The sequence below is a fragment of the Symphalangus syndactylus genome, chromosome 7 (genome assembly GCF_028878055.3).
Source record: "Symphalangus syndactylus isolate Jambi chromosome 7, NHGRI_mSymSyn1-v2.1_pri, whole genome shotgun sequence".
Classification (NCBI taxonomy): domain Eukaryota; kingdom Metazoa; phylum Chordata; class Mammalia; order Primates; family Hylobatidae; genus Symphalangus; species Symphalangus syndactylus.
In genome coordinates, this window is record NC_072429.2 from 103,942,849 (window position 1) to 103,954,700 (window position 11,852).

At 37.1% G+C, this 11,852-nt stretch overlaps 1 long non-coding RNA gene across 1 annotated transcript in view; it reads right to left on the reverse strand.

The window, feature by feature from the left end:
* LOC134737139 (uncharacterized) overlaps positions 1-10,505 on the reverse strand; it is a 45,247-nt gene extending 34,742 nt beyond the window's left edge. Inside the window, exon 1 of the long non-coding RNA XR_010121748.1 lies at positions 10,246-10,505. This is a non-coding gene — a long non-coding RNA (uncharacterized lncRNA). The remainder of the gene's footprint in view (positions 1-10,245) is intronic.
* Positions 10,506-11,852: the final 1,347 nt, after the last annotated feature.

Below are 11,852 nucleotides of genomic sequence, written 5' to 3' on the forward strand. Positions count from 1 at the left end.
GTTACGCATCCAAACAGTCTCCTACTCAAAAGTGAACTGGCTACTTAAACCAAGCCTCACTAGTGAAAGCTAGGAATAGAGCTGTGGAAAAAAAAATAGGCCAATGAGGGCTGGGCATGGTGGCTCATGCCTGTAATCCCAGCACTTTGGGAGGCTGAGGCAGGTGGATCACCTGAGGTCAGGAGATTGAGACCAGCCTGGCAACATGGTGAAACCCTGTGTTTACTAAAAGATATAAAAATTAGCCAGGCATGGTTGTAGGCACCTGTAATCCCAGCTACTCGGGAGGCTGTGGCGGGAGAATTGCTTGAACCTGGGAGGCAGAGGTTGCAGTGAGCCGAGATCCCGCCACTGCACTCCAGCCTGTGTGACAAGAGTGAAACTCCATCTAAAAAAAAAAAAAAATAGGTCTATGAGAAGACAAAGTCCCCACTACTCAGTTCTCTGAATGCTTGGGAGTCATTTGAAAAAGCAGATTCTGAGGAAGAAGAGTGAGAAAATGTTCAGCACGACTAGCGAATGGGAGCTTCTTGTCAAAGTGAGGAGAATTTCCATGAGCGGCAATGGAAGGATATACCCTCATGGCCATGTTTCCTATTATATGGGAATGTACAATATATTAGCAGGATACAACAGGAAGGGCATATGCATACATGATTCCAATGGGCTGGGGGTTGGTGAAAAGATCCCATCTCTTCCCCTTTATATTTTCTGATCACCAGTGTTTTCTGTACATTTCTTTTTTTTTTTTTTCTTTTGAGATGGAGTTTCACCTTATTGCCCAGGCTGGAGTGCGATGGAGCGATCATCGCTCACTGCAACCTCCGTCTCCCAGGTTCGAGCGATTCTCCTACCTTAGCCTTCCAAATAGCTGGGATTATAGGCATGTGCCTCCATGCATTTCTTTACCCACCTGGCTGCCATGGCACTCACCCAGGCATTCACTCTATATTTTATCAAGCTCCAGTGCTCAGTGCACATTTGATAATTGCAAGTAAAAGACTTCAGTCTAAAATTTCTCATAGAGAAAACTTGATTGACCTAATTTGGATAAAATTTCCAACTCTGACCAAGGAAATTGTAGTCATTGGGATCAAGATCAGCACAGCTTTCTGGGAGTGGTGGGTCATACAATTTATTTAAGAAGAGTTTTGCCTGAAAGGAATGCTGAGGTTCCCTAGATTACTGTCTAATCATTTTATGCATTCTATTGTATAAACGTAGTAAAAGGTATTTTAGAAGCTATTCTACAGTTGTGGAGTCTATACAGTCTAGGGATATACATGTAGAGGAAAAGTGGTTTTTTTATTAATTTTTTTTAACTTTGGATTATGGCAAAGACTAACTCACTCTGTAACTCTGTCTTGACATTGTGATAAATTTCATTTATAAAGTAAATCAGCTGTTTAGATGATCACATTAATTAACATGATCAATTATTCTTTTTTAATCATATACGCTTAGGAGCAAATTTTTTTCAACTTTTAATTTTGATTCAGGGGGTACATGTGCAAGTTTGTTGTAAGGGAATATTGTATGATGCAGAGGTTTGGAAGACAATTCATTCCATCCCCTATATACTGAGCATGCTACACAAAAGTTCGTTTTTCAAACTTTGTCCCCCTCTCTTCCTCCTGCCTTGAGCAATTTTCAGTGTCTTTTATATCTTTGTGCCCCTGAGTGCCCAAGGTTTAGCTCCATCTTATAAATGAGAATGTGCAGTATTTGTTTTTCTGTTCCTGCTTTAATTTGCTTAGGATAACGGCCGCCAGCTGAATCTGAGTTACTACAAACGTGATTTTATTATTTTTTTATGGCTGCATACTATTCAGTGTTATATATGTATCACATTTTCTTTGTCCAATCCACTGTTAATGGGCACCTAGATTGATTCCATGTCTTTGCTATTATGAATAGTGCTGCGATGAACATACAAGTGCATGTGTCTTTTTGGTAAAACAATTTGTTTTCTTTTGAATATATACTCAACTGTGGGATTGCTGGTTTGAATGGTAGTTCTGCTTTCTGAGAAATCTCCAAACTTATTTCTTTGGGAAAAAAAGAACTCTCCAAACTGGTTTCCACAGTGGTTGAACTAATTTACATTCTCATAAACAGTGTATGAGTACTCCTCCTTTCCCACACCCTTGCCAGCACCTGTTATTTTCTGCCTTTTTAATAACCATTCTGACTGGTGTGAGATGGAATCTCATTTATGGTTTTGATTAGCAATTATCTGGTGATTAGTGCTGTGGGGCATTTTTTCATGTTTGTTGGCCACTTGTATGTCTTCTTTCGAGAAGTATCTGTTCATCTCTCTCTCATTTTTCAATGGGATTATTTGTTTTTTGTTTGTTGAATTGTTTAAGTTCCTTATAGATTCTGGTTGTCAGACCTTTGTTGGATGCATAGCTTATGAATATTTTCTCTATTCTGTAAATTATCTGTTTACTCTGTTGATAGTTTATTTTGCTGTGCAGAAGCTCCTTAGTTTAATTAGGTCCCACTTGTTCATTTTTTGTTTTGTTGAAATTGACTTTGAGAACTTAGTCATACATTCTTTCCCAAGGTCGATGTCCAGAATGGTGTTTACTAGGTTTTCTTCTAGGATTCTTAAAGTTCAAGGTCTTACATTTAGGACTCTAATCCATCTGAAGTTAATTTTTGTATATAATGACAGGTAAGGATCCAGTTTCATACTTCTGCATGTGGTTAGCCAACTATCTCAGGACTCTTTATTGAAAAGAGAGTCATTTTCCCATTGCTTATTTTTGTCAAATATGTCAGAGATCAGATGGTCATAGGTGTGTGGCTTTACTTCTGAGTTGTCTATTCTTTTTCATTGGTCTACATGTGTGTTTTCATACCAGTACCATGCCGTTTTGGTTACCATAGGCATATAGTATAGTTCGAAGTCAGGTAATGTGATGCCTTCTGTTTTTTTTTTTTTTTCTTTTTGCTTAGGATTGCTTTGGCTATTGAGGCTATTTTTTGTTCCATATGAATTTTAGAGTCGTTTTTTCTACTTATAGAAAAATAACATTGATAGTTTTGTAGGAATAATGTTGAATCTCTAGATTGCTTTGGAGAGTATGACCATTTTAATGATATTGACTCTTCCTATACATGACTATTGAATGGTTTTCCATTTGTTTCTGTTATCTATGATTCCTTTTAGCAGTGTCATGTAGTTCTCCTTGTGAATCTCTTTTGCCTCCTTGGTTGACTGTATTTCTAGGTATTTTATTATTTTGTGGCTATTGTAAATGGGATTGCATTGTTGATTTGGCTCTCAGCTTGGTTTTTGGTGTATAGAAATGCTACTAATTTTTGTAAATTGATTTTGTATCTTGAAACTTTGCTGAAATCATTTATCAGTTCCAGGAGCCTTTTGGTGGAGTCTTTGGTGTTTTCTATGCATAGAATCATATTGTCTGCAAAGAGAAATCATTTGAATTCTTCTTTTACTATTCAGATGCATTTTGTTTCTTTCTCCTGGGTGATTACTCTCGCTTGCACTTTCAGTACATGTTAAATAGAAATGGTAGGAGTGGGCATCTTTGTCTTGTTCTAGTTCTCAGGAGAAATCCCTCCAGTTTTTGCCCATTCAGTATGATGTTGGCTGTAGGTTTGTGATAGATGGTTCTTATTATTTTAATAAGATAGTAAAATGGCTCTTATTATCTTATTATATCCCTTTGATACCTAGTTTCTTGTGGGTTTTTATCATGAAGGGATGTTGGATTTTATCAAAAGCCTTTTCCATGTCTATTGAGATGATCATATGGTTTTTGTTTTTAATTTTTTTAGTGTGGTGAATCACATTTATTGATTTGCAAATATTGAATCAACCTAGTATCCCAGTAACGTAGCCCATTTGATCATGATGAATTAACTTTTTAATGTGTTGTTGGATTCAATTTGCTAGTATTTTGTTTAGGATTTTTGTGGCAATGTTCGTCAGGGATATTGGCCTGCAGTTTTTTTTTTTTGTTGTGTTTTGCCAGGTTTTGTTAATCAGGGTGATGGTAGCTTTGTAGAATGAGTTATGGAAGAGTCCTTCCTCCTCAGTTTTTGGAATAGTTCCGGTAGAATTTGTACCAGGTCTTCTTTGTATGTCTGGTAGAATTCGGCTGTGAATCTATTTGATGAAGTGTGTTTTTGATTGGTGGATTTTTTTATTACTACTTCAATTTTCGAACTTGATATTGGTATGTGATATAGTTTAAATATTTTTCCTAGCCTAAATTTCATGTTGAATTCTAATCCCTAATGTTGAAAGTGGGGCCTGATGGGAGGTGTGTGGATTATGGAGATACATCTTTTATGAATGGCTTAGGCCATCTCCTTGGTGAAAAGTGAGCTATTGTTCTGAATCCACATAAGATCTGATAATTTAAAAGTGTGTGGCACGTCCCACTCTCTCTCTTTTGATCCCGCTCTGGCCATGTGACATGGTTGCTTCCCATTTGCCTTCTGCTGTGATTGTAAGCTTCTTGAGGCTTCCCCAGAAGCTGAGCAGATGCCAGCACCATGCTTCCTGTAAAGCCTGCAAAACCATGAGCCAATTAAACCTCTTTTCTTTATAAATTACACAGTCTCAGATATTTCTTTATAGCAATATAAAAACAGTCTAACACATTCTGTTTAGTGTTTCCATTTTTTCCTTATTCAATCTTGGGAGATTGTGTGTTTCCAGGAATTTATCCACTTCCTCTAGGTTTTCTAGTTTCTGTGCATAGAGATGTTCATAATAATCTTGAGGGTCTTTTTAAAATTTTTATAAGATCAGTTGTAATGTCATCTTTGTCATTTTTGATTTTTTTTGGATCTTCTCTCTTTTTCTCTTTGTTAATTTATCTACTGGTCTACTGATCTTGTTTATCCTTTCAAATAACAAACTTTTGGTTTTGTTAATTCCTTGCATGGATTTTTGGATCTCAATTTCATTCAGTTCTACTCCAATATTATTTCTTTTCTTCTACTAACTTTGGGTTTAGTCTGTTCTTGTATTTTTATTGCCTCTAGGTGTGACGTTAAATTGTTAATTTGAGATCTTTCTAACTTTCTAAGGTTTGCATTTAGTGGTATAAGCTTTCCTCTTAACACTGTTTTTGCTAAGTCCCAGAGATTTTGGTACATTGTGTCTCCCTATTTATTTATTTTAATGAATTTGATAATTCCTGACCTAATTTCATTGTTTACTCAAAAGCCATTCAGGAGCAAATAGTTTAACTTCTAGGTAGTTGTCTAATTTTGAGAGATCTTCTTGGAATTGGTTTCCATTTTATTCCACTGTGGTCCAACAGTATGGTTGGCATTATTTCAGTTTTTTTGAATTTATTGAGATTTGCTTTATGACCAAGCATGTGTTTGATCTTGGAGTTTGTTCTGTGTGCAAATTAGAAGAATATAATACTGTGGTTGAGGGGTGCAGTATTCTTTAGATGTTTATTAGGACCAATTGTTCAAGTGTCCAATTTAAATCCAGAATTTGTTTGTTTTCTACCTTGATGATCTAACTAATACTGTCAGGGGGTGTTGAAGCCCTCCTCTATTATTTTGTAGCTGTCTAAGCCTTTTTGTAGGCCTAGAAATACTTATTTTATCAATCTGGATGCTCCAATGTTGGGTAATATATATTTGGGATAGTTAAGCCTTCTTGTTGAATTGAATACTTTATCATTATATAACACCCATCTTTGTCTTTTTTACTGTAGTTGGTTTAAAGTCTGTTTTATCTTATATAGGAATGATAAACCTTGCTCTTTGTTTGTTTATTTTCTGTTTGCATGGTAGAACTTTCTCTAATGCTTTACTTTGAACCTGTGGGTATCATTACATGTGAGAGTGGTCTACTGAAGACAGTAAGTGGATGAGTCTTTTTTCTAATCCAACTTGCCAGTCTGTGCCTTTTAAGTGAGGCATTTAAACCATTTACATTCAAGATTAATATTGATATGTGAAATTTTGATCCTGTTGTTAAGTCGTTAGATGGTTATTTACAGTTTTTATTGTGTGGTTGCTTTATGGGATCTGTGGGTTAGGTACTTAAGTGTGTTTTTGTGGTAGTAGGTATTTTTTGGTTTTGTTTCCAAGTTTAGAATTCCCTTAAGTGTCTCTTGTAAGGCTGATCTAGTGGTAACAAATTCGCTTAGCACATGATTGTATGAAAAAGATTTTATTTCTCCTTCATTTATGAAGCTTAGTTTGGCAGGATACGAAATACATGGTTGGAATTTCTTTTCCTTAATAATGCTGAAAATAGGCTCCCAATCTATCCTAGCTTGTGAGGTTTCTGCTTAGAAGTCTGCTGTTAGACTGATGGGGTTCCCTTTGTATGTTACTTGATTTTTATCTCTATCTGTAAGATTTTTTTCTTTATCATTGACCTTGGAGAGTCTGCTGACTATATTTCCTAATGATGTTTGTTTTGTGTAGTATCTTGTCAATTTTCTCAGGAATTCTTTTATCTGGATGTTAATCTCTCTAGCAAGATGAGGAAAATTTTCTTGAATTACTGCCATATGTTTTCCAGCTTGTTTACTTTTTCTCCTTTTCTCTCTGAAATGCCAGTAATTCATAGATAGGTAACTTTACATAATCTCATATTTCTTGAAGAGATTTTTTCACTTTTAAAAATTCCTTTTCTTAAATTTTTGTCTGACAGAGTTAGTTCAAAGGAGTGGTCTTCAAGCTCTGAAATTCTTTCCTCTGCTTGGCCCAGTCTATTAATAAAGCTTTCAAGTATATTTTGATATTCCTTAAGTGGGTTTTTTAATTCTAGAAACTGTAATTGATTGCTTTTTAGGATGTTTATCTCCTTCTTTATTTCCTGGATGGCTTTTGAAGTTTCTTTGTGTTGATTTTCAACTTTGTCTTGGATATCTTTGAGCTTCATTGCAATCCATACTTTGAATTCTTTATCTATCAGTTCTGAGTTTCCATCTTCCTTAGGGACCACTGCTGGAGAGCAAGTGTGATCCTTTGGTGGTGACACAATATTCAGGTTTTTCATGGTGCCAGAATTCTTGTGCAGATTCCCTCTCATCTAGAGATGCTGGCACTTCTAATTTTTGCATGCATTTTTTGGCATGATAGATTTTTATTTTTCTTTCTTTCCATATAATATTACTATTTGTTTATTCTTTCCTTTTCCCTTTCTTCTCTCCCTAGAGGGTGTGAACTTAGAAGATGCTGGGTACGGTCTTTTGGATTTGCTTCTATAGCCCTGTGCACTTCTGATGGCAACTTTTATACTGGGCTGTGCAGTTTGACCTACAAGCTAACAGATGGCACTTATAGGGAGGAGCTGGCTTCAGTCAATGTGGCTGGCTATACACTTTTCCTGGTTTACCAGGAGAAGCTGTTTGTTAACTCAGGCAATGGGCTTATTTGTGGAGTTCACAGTGGTCTCAGCTCCTTGCTCAGTTCTGGGGGAGCAGGGGCCAAGATTAGCAGGTAGGTCTGCCTCCCTGTGCTTTCCAATGGCAGGGAGAAGCACTAGCACTAAGGGAGAATCCAGTGGGTGGCTACCAAGTGCCCAGAAGTGTGCCTAGGCATGGAGCTGGTAAACCTAAGCCCCAATTTCTCTGCTTGGGGATGAGGGGCATCCCAACTTTTAATCCATGACAGTGGGTGCACCAGATACCTGGAGATATGCCTGGGTGTGTAGCAGAGAGGGCCCCCTTTCAACAGAATCTCTGCACAGGAAGTGTGGAGCAGTACAGGCTGCTGTTCCAGGCAAGTGGCTGCCCTCCATGCCTAAATATCTGCCTCAGTCTACAGCATAGAGGACCACCCTGCACCCAGATCTTTGCTCAAAAAAGGCAGTTTGTCTCGGGCTGCTCAGTTAGGTGAAGTGGTACTCCAGATACCTAGAAATTTGCATGCTCATGGAGCAAAGAAAGACTTGTTGCACCACAATCTACATCCAGGAAGGGGAGGGCAGGTCAGGCTGCTAAACTAAGTGAATGGGTGCTCTAAATGCCTGGATATCTTCCTGGGCACGGAGTGGAGAGGGCCCCACTGCACCTTGATCTATGTTCATGAAGGGTGGGACAGCTCATGCTGATGATTCAGGCAATCAGGTGCTGTAAATGCCTGGATATATGCCTGGGGGTGGAGTGAAGATGGCCCCATTTCACCATGATTTCAGGGAAGCAGGCTGGGTCACCCAGCAATGGCATCCACAGACTGGTTCCAGGTCACCAAACTGGCCCTACCTGCAAGTCTCACTGCCTAGGATAAACTGCAGCTGTAGCAGCTCTCCCCACCCTAGACTTGTCACAAGGAAGAGCACAATTCCAGCACCTACTGTTGAGGTGCTTTCCACAGTTCTGGCTGTGGAGGCCACAACCCGGCCCCAGAGCAGGCACTCCAATGTCTGGCCTGAGACTCAAATGCCTGTGTGACCATGCTGCCAGGTTGTCGAAGATGGCTGACCAGATCATGCAACCAGATTAAAAATGCTGTCCTCCTCTCAATCCCAGGTCTAGGAAAATGTCTGAAGCTTTTCCCACTGTCCTTCCCTCATGGCATCTCCAAGCCTCTCCTCAAGTTAGTTTCAGGGTTTGAGAGAAACAAAGTGTTCTCCTTTGGGTTGCTCAGATCCCTAGTGGAAAGGTGAGTCATATAGGGCAGCTCTCTGCATCTCTCACTTACTGAGGCTTCGCTTATTTTTGTCAGGCAGATGCCATCATAGGGCTTTTTGCCAGCATTCTCTCTGAGATCTTGGATGCTTTTCATTATTTCAGTAGATTCCGTTTTCCTTCTTGAATTAACACTGAGTTTATCTTTATGCATTATCTGTCTATTTCCAAGTGGCTGAGGCATGGTAAAAGCATATAATCTATCATCTTGGGAAAAAATGGAAGCAAAATTATGTAAGTTATGAATACCATTTGTAGGATAATAATATAGATGTATTTTTGCTTAAAGCCAAACTTTTTTATGTTGTGTTGTCATTGTTGTGGGGTTTATTTGTTTACTAAACTCTGCAAGAGATAAAATCAGATTACACTGTAATATTTGCTATATGAGATGTTTTCTTCTACTAATTGCAAGCTAAAAATAAGTTAACCAATGGCTCCCTATTAGGAACTTAAAAATACAATTTCAAATGTTTCTTACAAGCACTGAAGGACCATAAATCTCTTCTTTGCATATAAGGATGGCAAAGAGCTCAATTTTTTTCTGAGCAATTTTGTTCCCTTTTCTGAATGGTAAATTTAGTATTATTGAATAATAGACTACAATGATTTAATCTTGAATGATTCATCAAAGGACACTTAGGTTATTTTATTTATTTCCAAGAGTATTTCTTGTATTTACTTTATGCTTGCTTATACAGGATAGAACATATATGAATCTATTTATTCTGGATTACCAATATTGAATAACAAAAAGGATGTTTGGCAGATTATAGACAAATATTTAGAAAGAATATTCTGCTTAAAATTTTAATTTTCATAGAGTCACGAGTAATCAACTCATAACTAACCTATAACTTAATGTCGATGCCCCAAAGCTAAAGAGAAGGTCCATAGGAAAATAAGAAAATAGATGTAAAAAGAAATACTTCTAGACACATGAAATTTCAGTACAACAAATAGATAAATCTAAAACTTCCTTTAGAATTATTTTCCATCTATAATTTGACTTATCAGCACCATTTGTTGATATCACACAATAAAAAAAGACTTCAAAATTCAGTGGGCAACATTTTTAGAATATAAAATTCTAAACACTGCCTGATACTAATCAGGAGTAAAAGCAAAATAAAATATTTTAAGGCTTTCAAATCTTGAATTTACCTCTCATGTTCCTTTTCTGAGGATGGTTCTTAATGATATCATTCATGATAATGAATCAGAAAACAGAAACAGAAACTAAGACAGACAAATTGTGCAAAATAAGAAGCGAGGAAATTCACCCCGGAAGCTAAAGAAAACAGACTCTAGAATGACAGTGTTTGGTAAACATAGAAAATAATTGGCAGTCTTAGAATAGGAATTTAGTGGGCTACAAGACAAACATCTTTGGAAGAATTAAATGGACATCAGCAAGATGATTGAATAGGGAGCCCCAGCCTCTCCTTCCTCTAAGAAGAAACCAGTTCAACAACAATACAGACCATTTCCCTTTGTGAGAAATCCAGAAACCAACTAAAAGGTTCCAGCATCCCAGGCAAACACAAACCCAGCTGCACCAATGCCAGTAGGAAGATTCATGGCAAACACTTACCATAGGCCCTCTTCCTCAGTGCAATGCAATTGAGAGAAAACTCCCAGATCTCAGTTTCTCTCTTGGAATGGAAAGAGAAGACTGAAGCATATGTCCAATGTTGAGACTTTTTCAGGAGCTGCCCAAGGGACTGGTTTATATCCTGACTAGATAAACACTGACAGGAAAGGGTGCCAAGTTGAGAGCTGCTGAGAACAAAGGCAAAAATTTGGACTCCTCACTGGCCATGGTGCCTTCCTCTGGCTCAGTAAATAAAGAGTAGAAGAAAACCTCTAACTCCTCGCTTCCTCCTGGAGAGGAAAAGAAATAAATCCAGCAACCAAATTTCTGGCTTTTGGCGGCCTACCTGAGGGGACTAGTTTTTATCTTGCTATCTCAGAGCCATATATGACAAGCCTATAGCTAACATCTTGCTCAACAGTTAAAAACTGAAATATTTTTGTCTCAAATCAGGAACAAGGCAAGAATGTCCAATCTTGTCACTTCTATTTAACATAGTTCTTGAAGTCCTAGCTAGAGCAAATAAGCAAGACAAAGAAATAAAAGGCATTCAAGTCAGAAAGGAAGATGTAAAATGATCTCTATTAGTAGAGTACATGGGTACACAAAAAATTCTCAAGATTCCACAAAAAAAACCTGTTAGAACTAATAAATTCAGCAACATTGCAGGATCCAAAATTACCACAAAAGTTATTTACGTGGCTATACACTAACAATGGAATATCCAAAAAGAAAATTAAGAAAACAATCCTACTTACAATAGCATCAATAAATATAAAATACTTAGGAATAAACTTAACCAGAGAAGAGAAAGACTTCTACACTGAAAAACTATAAAACATTACTGAAAGAAGTTAAAGAAGACACAAATAAATGGAAAGACATCCCATGTTCATAGATTAAAAGACAAGATTGTAAAAATGCCCATATTGCCCAAAGAGATCTATAGGTTCAATGGAATCCCTATCAAAATCTCAGTGGCATTTGTTGCACAAATAAAAAAGCATCCTTAAACTCATATGGAACCATAAGAGAGCTAAACTAACCAAAGTATAATGGAGAAAAAATAACCAAAAAAAGCCTTACACTTTGTGACTTCAAAACATATTACAAAGTTATAGTGATTAAAAATTTGTATATGGGACTGGCATAGTTACAGACATATAGACCAATGTAACAGATTAGAATGGCCACAAATAAATATACATATATGTGATTAACAAGCATGACATCCTTCAACAAGGATGTCAAGATGGCACTATGGGAAAAGGATAGTCCCTTCAGCAAATGGTGTTGGGAAAAGTGGCCCTTAACATGCAAAAGATAGAAATTGGACCTTTATCTTACACCAAACACATAAATCAATTCAAAAGAGATTAAAAACTTGAGCAGAAAACTTTAAACTATAAAATTCCTAGAAGAAAACATAGGAAGAAATGTTCACAGCATTAGCTTTGGCAATGTTTTATTGCATATGACACAAAAGGCACAGGCAACAAAAGCAAAGATAGACAAGTACAACTACAACAAACTAAAAAGCTTCTGTGCAGAAAATGAAACAGTCAAGAGAGTAAAAAGTAAACCTACATAATAGGAAAATTATGTGC